General features: G+C 39.1%; 1 long non-coding RNA gene across 1 annotated transcript; it reads left to right on the top strand.

Moving 5' to 3' along the window:
- Positions 1-10,789: 10,789 nt before the first annotated feature.
- LOC116193023 lies at positions 10,790-12,994 on the top strand. Its single transcript, XR_004154186.1, has 2 exons — positions 10,790-11,742; positions 11,823-12,994. It is a non-coding gene; the product is annotated as an uncharacterized LOC116193023 (long non-coding RNA).
- Positions 12,995-13,229: the final 235 nt, after the last annotated feature.

Genomic DNA, 13,229 nt, shown 5'->3' with positions numbered 1-13,229 from the left:
AGGGCAACAGGGTCAACCCCGTTTGACCATTCTTTTTTTTTTTTTTTGAATTCGACGCGCGTACAAAATTGAAAATTATGTCTTTTTGATCGAACGTCGGAAAAATAATTCGAGACCGCCCTCGTGCTCAGAAAAATTCGTTGATCGATATTATGCAATGAATTTATTTTCAATCTCGAATTTTGTCTCGAATTTTGAAAATTAACGTCGATGTACTCGAAATTCGAAAACGTCCCAAATGGTATTCTTTTTGAAAAAATCATAAAATTGGAATTAAATTAAGAAAATTTGCTATTTCCAAAAGGTCGTGAATACTCAAGTAATTAATCAGAAATACTTCCCTCACGGGTGGCAAAATGACAATTTTGCCTCTCTGGAGCCGGTGGACCAAAATTGGGTGCTGACAGACGCGAGTCACAAATTAATGTCAAGTTCGTGCGAAGTTATTTAAATTGAATGAATTAACCGTGTGAGCGTCCCGATTAACCCGTTCGTGGAATTAATGCTTAAGGGTTATGCCAAATGCATTAATTATGAAAACGATTCATGACTCGAAGACCAGGATGGTTCCGTAAGGATCGAGGATATTTGGTCCAATGACCGAAACTGCCGTCGTAACCGAATGGACCCGAATGAATCATTGATACCCGAATCCATGCATGTTTTGTTTAGAAAAGACATTTTCATGTGATATTGCGACAATAATATAAATTGCAAATTACACAAAAGCCGAGAACGGACTTAAAACGAGAAGAGAAAATCTCGTGCAACCCGAATAAGCCCATGAAGCTCTCGGCCACTACTCCTTGGATAGAGAGCCGAGAGGTCCCATGGCCCGAATAAAGTTCCACGAGTTTTCCCCGTCTCATTTCGAATCATTTCTCGCATGCTCAAACGACAAACACGATAAATGACACGATTAAACTAAAGTCGGTATTGCCATGATTTGAATAACGCATTCAAACATGCAAACACGCACAAACATGTTATTTAAGGAATCGATAAAACAAATACCGACTTCATGCACGTGGAAAGTACAATGAAACTCGGGAATCGAACTTAGATCGGGTCAAGAAGATCGTTCCTTACCCGAAAAGGGCAAGAGAGCATTCGGCCACCACTTTTGAAGTGTAACCTGTGAGCTCTTTGCCTTTCTCGGGCCGGGATGTTCTTCTTAACTACGATCCAAGTGTTTCCCGACATGTTGACATGTTGACATGTTAATTAAGGATAAACATGCATGATATAATGTAAAAATACATAAAAATGAAGTCTTGCAAGTGAACATCCTTTGTGCACCATATAACTCCATGAACATGCAATAAATGTAAAAAGCCCTAACTTCTTTAAGTCAAGAATGATTTACCTAGCCTCGGAATACGAGGAAAGAGTCGGGGAAGTGTTCGAGAGTCAGGTGACTCGGTTGAACGCTTGGAAGGGTGCTCGGGTGCAAAGGATGCACGTTCGGGCAAGGATGGGCGCGCGGGAGGACATTAGGCCCGCGGGGGTACGCGGGTGCGCGCGAGCGTACGCGAGCGCGAGGGGGACGCGCGGGCATGCGTGGCAGCGAGCTGCTACGGGTGTACTATTCATCGAGAGCATGTCCTTCACCCAAAATGAAGAAATCAACCTAAAATGATGAACAAATTACTTCAAACAAAAAAACTAAGTTCATAAATGAACTCCTTGGGTCCAAAACATGTGATCCATGGAATTTGAGAAATTTTGAACTTAAGTCGGGATGATGAACATCGGCTTCCGACTTAAGAACTCAAAGCTTTCTTCGGGTTTTCTTCGGTTCTACTCTCTTGGTTTTGAAGTATTGAAGTTTGCTGGTTTTGGCTATGGAGTTGAGAGCTTTTCTTGAGGGAGAAAGCTTGGAGAGAGTGTGTAAGAAGAGAAGTGATTAACTTAATCACTTTTGGGCAATTTATTGGCAAAACTAATGAGCAATTAAGCAAAAGCAAGTGCTCTTAACCCCTTGGATTAAGCTTGGACGGTTTGATTAAGAAAATATCAAGCCTCATCTTCTTCCATTGCATTAATGAAGAAGAGATAAGACATTGATGAGCATTGATGAGGAGTTGAGTGTTGTCTTCAACCTCTCTAAGATATTTTGGCTAAGAGATGGCAAGTTGGCAAGTTGGCTTCTTGCATTGAAGAAGAAGAAGCCGAAATTTCTAATGCATTGAGGAGAAACCGGGAGAAAGCTCGGGTCTCGGTTGGTCGCGTATTCGAAGTTCGTGGTTTGAATTGAACGTCGAATTGTCGATATACACAAGGAAACATATTTAATGAGTCCGAGATTGGCATTTTCCGTGAGAAATTGCCAAATGCCTGCATGAGGCTCGGAAGCCGGTTTTACTCCTTTTACGCATTAAGAGTGAGGTTACCCACTTCTGACATCATATCTTGTATCTGCATCCCACATCGGTCATTTTGACATAAATTGTCAAATTACGTGGGCACTTGACCCTTAAGCCGGTAATGCAAATATGGAGCCGGAGATGTCTTAGGAGGCCTAAACTAGATTTCTCAGATTGCTCTCCGGGTTGCTTGGGCGATCCGGAGATTCCCATGATCTCTGTTTGTCAAGATTAGGTCTCTAAGGACATGAAAAGTGCATATGAGACCCTTAAAACACTGCTCGGGGGGTCTAGATGAGTTGTGTGATTCATTCCGACGATTCCACATTGAACCTTGAGAAGGCTAGCACTGTATAATGTAGGCATTCGGCGTCAAGTTTCCCCAAAGAGGACCTCCGGATATGGATTTCCACTAAAAATGGCCTTTTGTACTCCTCGGAGGTTACTCGGGAAACCGAGAAGGGTTTTGCTGTCTGTTTTGCCCAATTGCAAATGTCCGCTGGAGTTTTCAAGGCAATGCAGTATGAACTTCGTTTGTCGTAATTCCGTCAGACCAGTCTCGGGTTATGTTCTTCCGAAGAGGGGTATGCCCGTTTTGTCGCTCGGAAGTCATTCGGGGTGTCTGTATGGCTTCCAAAAGACAATCTGAAGCACTGCTCGTGCTCTGTATGACTGTGGGGCATGGCCGCATCTGATATTTGGAATTAACTTTTCTTCGAGAAACCGACATTTTTGGACTTCAACTGAAAAGTTGTTTGTATACAGAAAGTTGTTTTGTATAGAGCAGATGATTTGCGAAATGCGTTTGAAGACACTTTTCATCTGTTTGGCATTGATGTGGATTTTTGAAGTCCAATATTGGCTTTCTTCTGACAGTCGAGCGAACTATCGAAAAATAGGACTATCCTTGTGGTACACTGGAAATGCCGATTTTGGACATTGTTGAACTCTCTAGTCACTTTGTTGCTTTTTGGTGACCCCTGGAGTCCTTCTGTCATATGCCTATGTTATCTACTTAATTTTGCCGACTTGAGGATGAATAGTGATTTCTTACTATGCCGAGCCATTTTCTGTATTCCTGCTCAAGTCATAGTCTAGACCATTGCTGATATCGTAGTTTGGAATGGTGAGTAAAAATGGGGTGCTGACAGCTTTCCTAGTCCTTAGAGGTCCGTTTTCGACAAACAGAAATCACAGTGATCTTCGGATCGCCCGAGCAACTCAGAAAGCAATATGAGAAATCCAGATTCGGCCTCCTAGAACGTCTCCGGCTCCACATTTGTTATACCGGCTTAAGGGTCAACTATTCACGTTGTCTTATAATTTATGTCAAAATGGCCAACGTGGGATGTAGATGCAAGATATGCTGTCAGAAGCGGTTAACTTTGCTTTGATTTCTTAAAATGAACGAAACTGGCTCTCGAGCCTCGGGACCACACGAAGCATTTTCTCACGAAAAATGGCAATCTTGGGCTCATTAAATTCGTTCTCTCGTGTATATCGATAATTCGACGTTCAATTTGAACCACGAATTTCGAATGCGCGACCAATCGAGACCCGAGCTTTCTCCCGATTTTTCTTCTTGGGTCGTGGGACCCACAGGTTGCCCAAGGGCAGCCGCCCCTTGCCCCAACCCTCCTCTCTTGCTCTCTTGCACACTTGCACCAAAATATCTCCAAGTCTTTCAAGACAACACTCCAACTTCCCATCCATCTTATTAATGCTTATTGGCTCATCTTCATCAAGATACTTGGCTCATATTCATCCCTATCCGTAAGGATTTTAATTTGTATATTCATTCTGTAAGAATCTCAGTCGGTGAGCAAACAGTTCGAGAGTCGAATCATTCAAATCGGTTTAATGTTTGCCCAAAGGAAAGTAAACCCAAGATCTCGCGGTTCTGGTTCACGCAGGGATTCAACCATCATGGTTTGATGAACTGTAACGCGAGATTGTGAACCGATTCTCCGACATATGGGTCTCCTTCTCTGTCGGTTTCTCAACTGACATTATTTAATTCACCGAATTTGCGGTGTCAAAACGTGTCAGCCGAGCACAGCTTAATTCACGCAATAAATAAATAAAATTGCAAGCCTAGCAAACCAGAGCACCGAAAGGGCGTGAGGGATATAGACCCGCACGTAACGTGAACCCCTGAACTCGGACTTTTCGGTTCCGCACTGACCAATGCCTTAGCAAAACTAGGTGTTTCACTACCTCTGGACCCAGGTAACTTATCGGTCCTCGACCTTCGGGTCGTAAAACGATAAGTGGCGACTCCTTCGGGTCCGTATAGTGTATATGAGAATAAGTTGCCTAAACCAATCTATGTAGGGCAGAAGGCAAACATGGACACAAATGAATTCATCAGGATTATGGAGATGGGAAAGGGCAAGAAGAAGACCACTTCCTACAGCATGAAGGAACTAGTGGCAGAAACCACGTGGAAATTTCATAAAACTAAATTGTGATGCTGCTTTTGATAAGCAGTCATTTGAAGCTGCTATTGGCATAGTGGCTAGTGCTGGTGGTGGTGAGCAGATTGGAGGAGATGGCATGAAACTAAGAAGCAATTCTACTATAACGGTTGAAGGTTTAGCAATCCTCAATGGTATCAGATTGGCAAGGAGGAATAGATGGATTGATGTGATTATGGAAATTGATTTAAAAGTATTATGCAAGACTCTCATTGTTACTTTGAAGTCTTCCCAGGGGCTGCAACCAGTGGTGGACAAAATTACGGACTTCAAGATGTTTTCTTCCAAGTTCCATCTAAGTTTGGTGAGAACTGCAAATCTGTATGGAGATTAGATGGCCAACCAGTACAAGAAGGGAACGCGTCAAGATAATTGAGTTGAATTACCTTAATTCTCCTTATTTTTGTTGTTAAGCAGAGATAGAGTTGAGTCATCTTCTGATTGTGATTCCTTTATACATTATCATAATTGGTTTGGATCAAAATCAATAAAGATGTTTCTATTAGTGGAAAAAAAAATCCCGAATTAAGGTTCGACTCTTCTGGGAACTAATGAATAAAAGTATTTTATAAAAACAGATAACTGAAAGCATTCTGCTCAAGCATTAGTGATCTAGATATTGAGAACCTCTTTAGATTATACCTAATTATTGAAAATATGTTTCATCATTGTCTTGCGTGTCCTTGTCTACCTAGTGAATTTCTCACTTGCAACACACGTGATTTTTTGCCAATATATATGTATGTATACATATTTGAAAAGAATATATATATATATATATATATATATATGAAACTAAGTTTATGATTATATAAATATTTACCCCTATTAACCACATAGGCATACAATGTACATATGTTGATAGACATAAGATATGATGAAGCTTTTAAAAACAGATGGCTATATTTCATTGATTTAAATCCTAACGTTGAAACTTTTTAATATTTATTCATATTACCTGCGTGGGGTAAAACTTATATATGTTGATAGATATATAGATATTATAAAAGTCTCACCTGGACCTATATGAACTTGAGCCCATTTGCAACTCAAAAGTTTAACTGTTAGGTTGTTAGACCCAAGTCTCATATAAACTCATGGTTTCTTTATCAATTTTTCTATGTAGGATAACATATCTCAACACCTGTCCTCACGTGGTAACATGTGGTCCAACATGTGCCACGTGCCATTAAACACCCACCTCAACAACTAATCACGAGCCGGGCATCGTCTTTTGTGCTCGGGCAAGGGAGCAAACACTAAACTAGCATTGAGTTCAACATTCGGGCCTAATTAGAGGTACATCTTTAGCTACCTCGGAACTGGACCAGGCCACTATAGGACCCAACTAACATGAGGCTCACTCTTGGCTGCCTCAAAACCAAATCTGGCGCGGTGTGAGCCCACACGTGCGAGCGAAAGTGTAATCCGCTCTGATGTAAAAGTCCCACTTGGGCCTATACGAAAGAATAACCATGAGTTTATATGAGACTTGGGTATCAATACTTATCAGCTCGAGCTTTTAAGTGGATATGGGTGTAGGTCCGCATAATTCCAATGGAAATTTAATATGGTATTAGAGCCAAGTTATGCATACGCGCGCCCACACCACGTTAGATCCAATATGTCATAGTGTAGCCAAGAGATGCACCTCGTGTTAATATCCCCCCTCGCCCGAGCACGGAAGATGAACCCGGCTCGTTGTCAATTGTTGAGGGTGAGTGTTTAAGAGCACGTGACAACGTGTAGGCAAAAATAGACCGCACGTTGCATGTAAGGGTAGACGTTGGGAATTATAATCCCACATGGAAAAGATGATAGATGAAAGAACAATCATTGATTTATATGAGATTTGGGTACTACCACTTATAAACTTTAGTTTTTAAGCGGATACGGGTCCAAGTCCGTATAAGCCCAATGAAAATTAATATGGTATCAAAGCGGGTTACGCTTCCACGTGTCCACGTGAGCTTACACTATGCCAATTCAATATCGAGAGCAGCTAAAAGAGCGCCTCGTGTTAGTCCCCCCTTGCTTGAGCACGGAAGATGAGCCCGGCTCGAGGTCAGTTGTTGAGGGGCGAGTGTTTAAGGGCACGTGATAACATGTAGACAAAAATAGACCACACATTGCACGGGAGGGCGGGTGTTGAGAACTATAGTTTCACATGGAAAGACTGAAAAAATAACCATGAGTTTATATGAGGATTGAGTATCAATACTTATCAGCTTGAACTTTTAAAAGGAAATGGGTTTAGATCCGTATAACCTCAATGAAAATTTAATAAATATGATGAAATTTTAAAAAACAATTGACTATATTTTATTTACTTAAATCTTAAGATTGAATATTTTTTAACCTATATTAGCTTATTTATTTTAAGATAAAATGGCATAAATATTTATCAATAATTATTTAAAACACTTACCAAAATAGATTTTCGTATATATATTTTTAAAACATATATATTAATTATATTATTTATATATTTGACAAATATTTTGTTTTTAATTTGATTAATTGTATATATTTACAATTAGACCACTATTTAATGCACTTCTATTTATATATATATATATATATATATGTTGATGATCAAACAATATCTCCAACAAATCGTCAGCATAAAATGAAATTTACATATTTATTTCTAGTATACCATACTGTGGCAATATTTTCACAACGATACTCAACAAAATCCAAATGTAACGTTAGGGGAACGTGCAGCACAAAAGTAAATCATATCTAATTTTAAATAATTAAGGACATGTAAGCAATGAATAATTAAATAATTATCTTATAGTCTATAACAATCATTTCTAATTTTAAATATTTAAGGACATGTAAGCAATGAATAAAAAAATAATTATCTTATAGTCAATAACAAAATAAATACAATATCCGATTTTAAAAAAGAATCGTATCTTGAATCCAAGAAACCGACACGGGGCAATACTGTTGAAAGTGATGTGCAATTGCTATTTTTAGAGTTCTTGATTTTCGAAAAATCTGGATTGGGGGGGATGAAACTTGCCCTGGTTGGAAAGACACGGGAATATTTATATATATATATATATAACTAATAAACTAATTAGAGTAATGATTCTTTTGTATAATAAAATAAAATACATTATTTTTCTTTTCCTAATCAGTCGTCCACTATCCTAAAAACTAATATTTATGGCTATCTGTTGGTAAGGTTCTATTTCGTCTTTTCATTTGCTCGGCCCACATTTGGTCAATCTATTATGAGAGGAATACGATAAATGAATCAGTCACCAAGGGAGGGAGGACTAAGGAGCTTACAGCAAAATATTTCTATTATAATTAGGATGCCCATATGTTGATTCAAATAATTCCAACCGACAAACAAGGATTAATATAAATGGTCGGGCATTTGTTTCTCTCGAATAAGGTTTTGATTTCGAGTATTGTGAATAAAAAAACCTCAATTGGGAGAGTTTTACCCAACCATTACAAGAATTCGCTCCAATAAAGACGGCAATTGAGACGAAAAACTTCGTACCTAAGATGGATTTTTCCGTCTTAAAGGATTCGTCCCAAAAAGCCTTGTTGCAAAATGACGAGACACAAATTTTTGTCTCATTCCATCTTTCTCTCCGTCTCAATCGTTCAAACCGAAGTTTGATGAAAAATGTAAAAAGAAACAAAAAATTAGGTTGGCCAAGCCTAGAGGGAGCACCGGCTTCTATGCACCTTCCACCTATACAATGGGTACAATGCTCTGTATCTCACTCATTATGAGTTGGCCTGAGCAGGGGGAGCATAGCATTGGGAGGAAAGGGAGCCCGGACGGTAGAAGAGCATTGCACTAGCTGAGATTTGAATCAAGGTCTTCCACCTTGACACGCATGCGTGTTACCACCTAGGCTACTCTCATTTATTGGTCATTTTTAACATTTCATTTATTTGTTATACAACTACGAATTTTCATTTTAAAACTAATATTTAAATTTCTATTGCTTATTTATTAAATGTCTTTTACTGATTTTACACTTTCACTTATTGTAGGTTGTACATTTTTCCTAATACTATTTATCTCTTGTCTGTAATTTATTTATTATTTTATCTACAACACTTTTAATATACAATCAATAAATGAATTTTATTTTAATAATTTTTGAGATTTTTAGAGAGACTTTTCTTATTATTTATATTCATATACCTATCTATTTGTGATCTCATTTACGCTCAACATTAAAACTAGTATGAGCAATTAATAACTTATTTGACGCATTAATATGCAAGTGATTAAATATTTTTAATTTTTTATGGGCGAAACCCTAGAAACATTTCGAGTTTTACGGGAAGAGAGGAAGAAGATTCAGAATGAAAAAGTTTAAAAAAAGGATAAATAAAGGTTCGAATTTATAAGTAGTATATGGATCCATAGAGATGAAAATTTCAGACAGAAACTTTCGTCTCAAGTGGATAGAGACGAGAATTTGAGACATATATTTCCATCTAATTATTAAGAGATGGAGTTTTCCGTCTCCTAATCCATCTAAAAAAAAGAGACAAAGTTCCACGTCTTATTTTCCGTCTCTTTCTGATAGACGGAAATTTTCCATCTCAATATAATATTTTAGCCTCAAAATTAAGACAAACTCGTTTCGTCTCAAAATTTTGTCTCTATAGGAGATAGTATTTTCTATCTCCTAATTCGTCTCTAAGAGGAAAGTGTCGTCTTCATATTACGAGATGGTATTTTCCATATCCTAATTTGTCTCAAATAATGAGACGAAGATTTGTCTTTTTTTTTCGTCTAGTATGTAATATATGGAATTTTACGTCTCAAATTTTAAAATTTCTGTCTCAAATTAGAGACAAACTTATTCCATGTCAAGATTCCTTCTCTATAAGACACTTGGTGATAAAATCGAACCAATGGAGAAGAGAGCCAGACAGATGCAGAGAAGGAGGGAAGGCCGAGAGAAGAAGAAGGAGAGCAAAGAAGAATAAGATGATCAGCGAAATAGCAGAGAAGCTGATTTCTTCATTCTTAGATATATCCAGCGATTACATCAGTGTCTGTCAGCACCCCATTTTGGTCCACCGGCTCTAGGATATGACATCAACAAGGCTCCTGACTAGGGTTCCACAACTCTAACAAAAAAATGGCGAGGGCAACATATGGAATTTTGCAGCACACACAATTGATCATGAAGAGTAAGTCACGAATTATCAATATTCGAACCGAAAGCAGTGGATAAAGGGGAAATCACGTCTCTGTATCATTTTCTTCGGTGAGAACAACTATCTTCGTGGATCCTAGAACTAAGTTCGATATTTTTAGATCAAGATTTGGTGAGTTGGGGACATTTCAATGCAAAAATCACGTCGAGAGCCCTTTCGAGCAAAAAGATAAAACTCGTGGGAGCTGGGGTGCCCAAACAGTGAATACAGCAGCTCGAGCATGGGATTCGACGCATCATATCACGGTTGATCCTGAATCTAAAAGGGTGAATTCCATATGCTTGACCTAGGAAATCGAGTTGGGTTCAATTTGACGGGTCGTTCATTCCAAGATTCAATACGGGGAGAGAGTTATGAATTTTTGAACGCACCATGCCCGAAACTGTTAAACCGGGACAGACTCTACCAGTCGAGGGAGAAAATCCATAAAAAATTCAATTCTTCTCGTTTTCGAGCATGGCCAACGGCATTGGATTCTCAATTCACTGGAGATTCAGAAAATCAAGAAAAACGGGATGCATTTTTGGCTAGATCAGTACAGAATTAAAGGTCTCCTCACGGATCAGGACCGAATTTCCCGGTTCGGGCCAGCTGTCAAAGAAAAATTGTTTCGGGAACTTCCCGAGGTCGAACGATTTTCAAATTTTACGAGGATGTGCCCAACTCATGTAGAGATCAAGGAAAAATATCAGATAGACCGAAAGGTTCATGAGAAATTCAGAAAAATTCGGGATGTTGAGGTCAGCACATGGACTGTTGGTGACAGCACCTTGACTTCTCTCCTCCAGCTGCCTCCTTTCCTCTCAACCCTCACTTCATTCCCAAAAAAAAAACCCTAAGGCACTCTCTCGAAAAACCCTAGCCGCCGAGCATTCTCCCTAAAACTTTCACGCCCACACCCTCAGCTGAGAAGAGGGAGCCACACTCTCCCTCTCCTCAGTCACCTTCACACCTTCTTGACCATATCCTGATCATCATCAGCATCACCTCAAGTTCTTTCTTTTCTCCTAGGCATCCACCAGCAATCATCATCATCTCTCGTCGATCATCTTCAGCCCATCATCGACTCCACAAGATCAGCTTCTTCATGTTTCTCTCGGTGAAAACAGAACAGCGGACAGCTCAGAAGCCAACCCCCTTTCAATCGGCTCTCACTCTCGGCCGGCCTCCTCTCCTGCACACCTCCATCGGATCACAAACCTCTCGAGTTTATCAGCTCACGGCCGAGCTGGCCTCCTTTACTCCGAGCTAAGTCTCGTGCATCGCCTCTCTTTCCCGTGCTCACTCCTTTTGTTTTCTTTCTCGGTTACTTAGATTTTTGTTCTGCCTCTTTATTTCTTTCTTGCAGTACAACGAGCATTTTGCCCCGTATTGCTCCTCGCCTTCCTCTCCATCGCTGTTGCTCCTCGCTGCCCCGCTTAGTCCTGAGCTCGACTCTTCCCCCCATAAATCAACCATGAGCGAAAGAGAGAGTTGGTTTCAGAGCTTTATGAGGCTCCTCTCGATAGATGTGGTGAAATGGGAGCCTGGAGGCGTTTGGATCGCTTAGGATGCTCTCTGTTTTGTCTCGTGGCAATCACGAAATGCGATTCGTGAATACATGATAATATCCGAGAAGATTCAATTGATTTCATGAACAAAGAATGAATGAAATGGACCCTATTTCGGATATGGTTGTTCAGGTGGGCTCAAGTGTTTTTTTTTTTTTGAGTTGTATTTTTTTCCTTTCCTCCTTCTCCCCGTTTCTTCGTTGTTTCCTTAGCATGTCATCTCGAGCTTGCGTGGAGAAGAAAAGGGACGAGAAGACCGATGCTAGATCGGCTCGAAGACGACGTGGAGACCTACCTAGGCCTAGGTTGAGTCTCGACTTGAAAACCACCTCGGTCCGCGGCAGTCATGGATCTTTCGAGCCAACTCATCCCAGAACCTCTTGGGATTAGGTAAAAATCTCTATCTTAGTATCATGAGATAGGTCTTTCGATTGTTGATGAGTGGAATAATTTCTAAACCCAATTTTATAAACTTTTCCAATCATTCCATGGAACTTTTCAATCTGTTTTAGTTCAGTTCCTATGACATTTTTTATTTTTTTAGATCTGCCCCAAATTTTAAAATTATTTTCAGTTAAGTCCCGGCCATTTTTAATATTTCACAATCAGTCCTTGAATTTTTCAGAATTTTTCAAACATCCCAAAGAACTTTTCGAGTTGTTTCAGTTTAGTCCCAGGACCATTTTTCGCCCTTTTCATATCTGCCCCAAGTTTTAAAATTCTTTTCAGTCAAGTCCCAGTCATTTTAATATTTCCCAATCAGTCCTTGAATTTTTCATAATTCTTCAAACATCTCAAGGAACTTTTCAAGTTGTTTCAGTTTAGTCATGGGGCCATTTTTTTGCTTTTCAGATCAGCCCGAACTTTCAAATTCGTTTCAAAAAAAGTCTTGGGACACTTTCAACAATTTTTACACAGTCCCCAATTTTTCCATAATTTTCAAATCAGTCCCCAATTTTTCTAGAATTTTCAAATCAGTCCTTGAAATTTTATTCGAATTTTCAAATCAATCCCTGCTCTTCTAAAATTGTCCAAATCAGTCCTCGAACATTTTCCAAAGATATCTAATCCCTTTCCTACTTGGATTCCCGACCGACAATGCATGTGCCTTGTTTAAATATTTTTGTTTATGTAATTATATGTATGCAACATGATAATACGTGCTCTTTGCATGATTTTTTTATTTTTCCATGAATCGGTGTCGTTTTATCAATTGCATTAATATTATGTTTGTGTATATTTGTATGTGTTCATCACGATCATGGCGGCATCGATTGTATAAAATTTGTATGTTTGTTGTGTTTGACGTGATAATATGCTCTTGGTCCGTGTTTAAGTGCTTTATTTTCTCGTTTTAATCGAAACCTCACATGAATCGGTTTAATCGTGTAGACTCGACCTAAAATTAATTTTTAAATCTCAAGACCGTTGGAAATTAAAGTTTATCGGGTGGTCCACTAATGGCCATTTCGACAACTCGAAATCCGTAGACTAAAGCATTCGGTAAATTTCCAATTAACCTAAAAATTCCACACACGGGGTAATTGGGACGTTAAATTTGGCCAAATTAAATCACTTGACTCCTTTAAATGAATTGCACGAATCGATTAAATAATCTA

The sequence above is a fragment of the Punica granatum genome, chromosome 1 (genome assembly GCF_007655135.1).
Source record: "Punica granatum isolate Tunisia-2019 chromosome 1, ASM765513v2, whole genome shotgun sequence".
Classification (NCBI taxonomy): Eukaryota; Viridiplantae; Streptophyta; class Magnoliopsida; order Myrtales; family Lythraceae; genus Punica; species Punica granatum.
The sequence above is the reverse complement of the archived record's forward strand: the minus strand, read 5'-3'. Positions and strand labels throughout refer to the sequence as shown.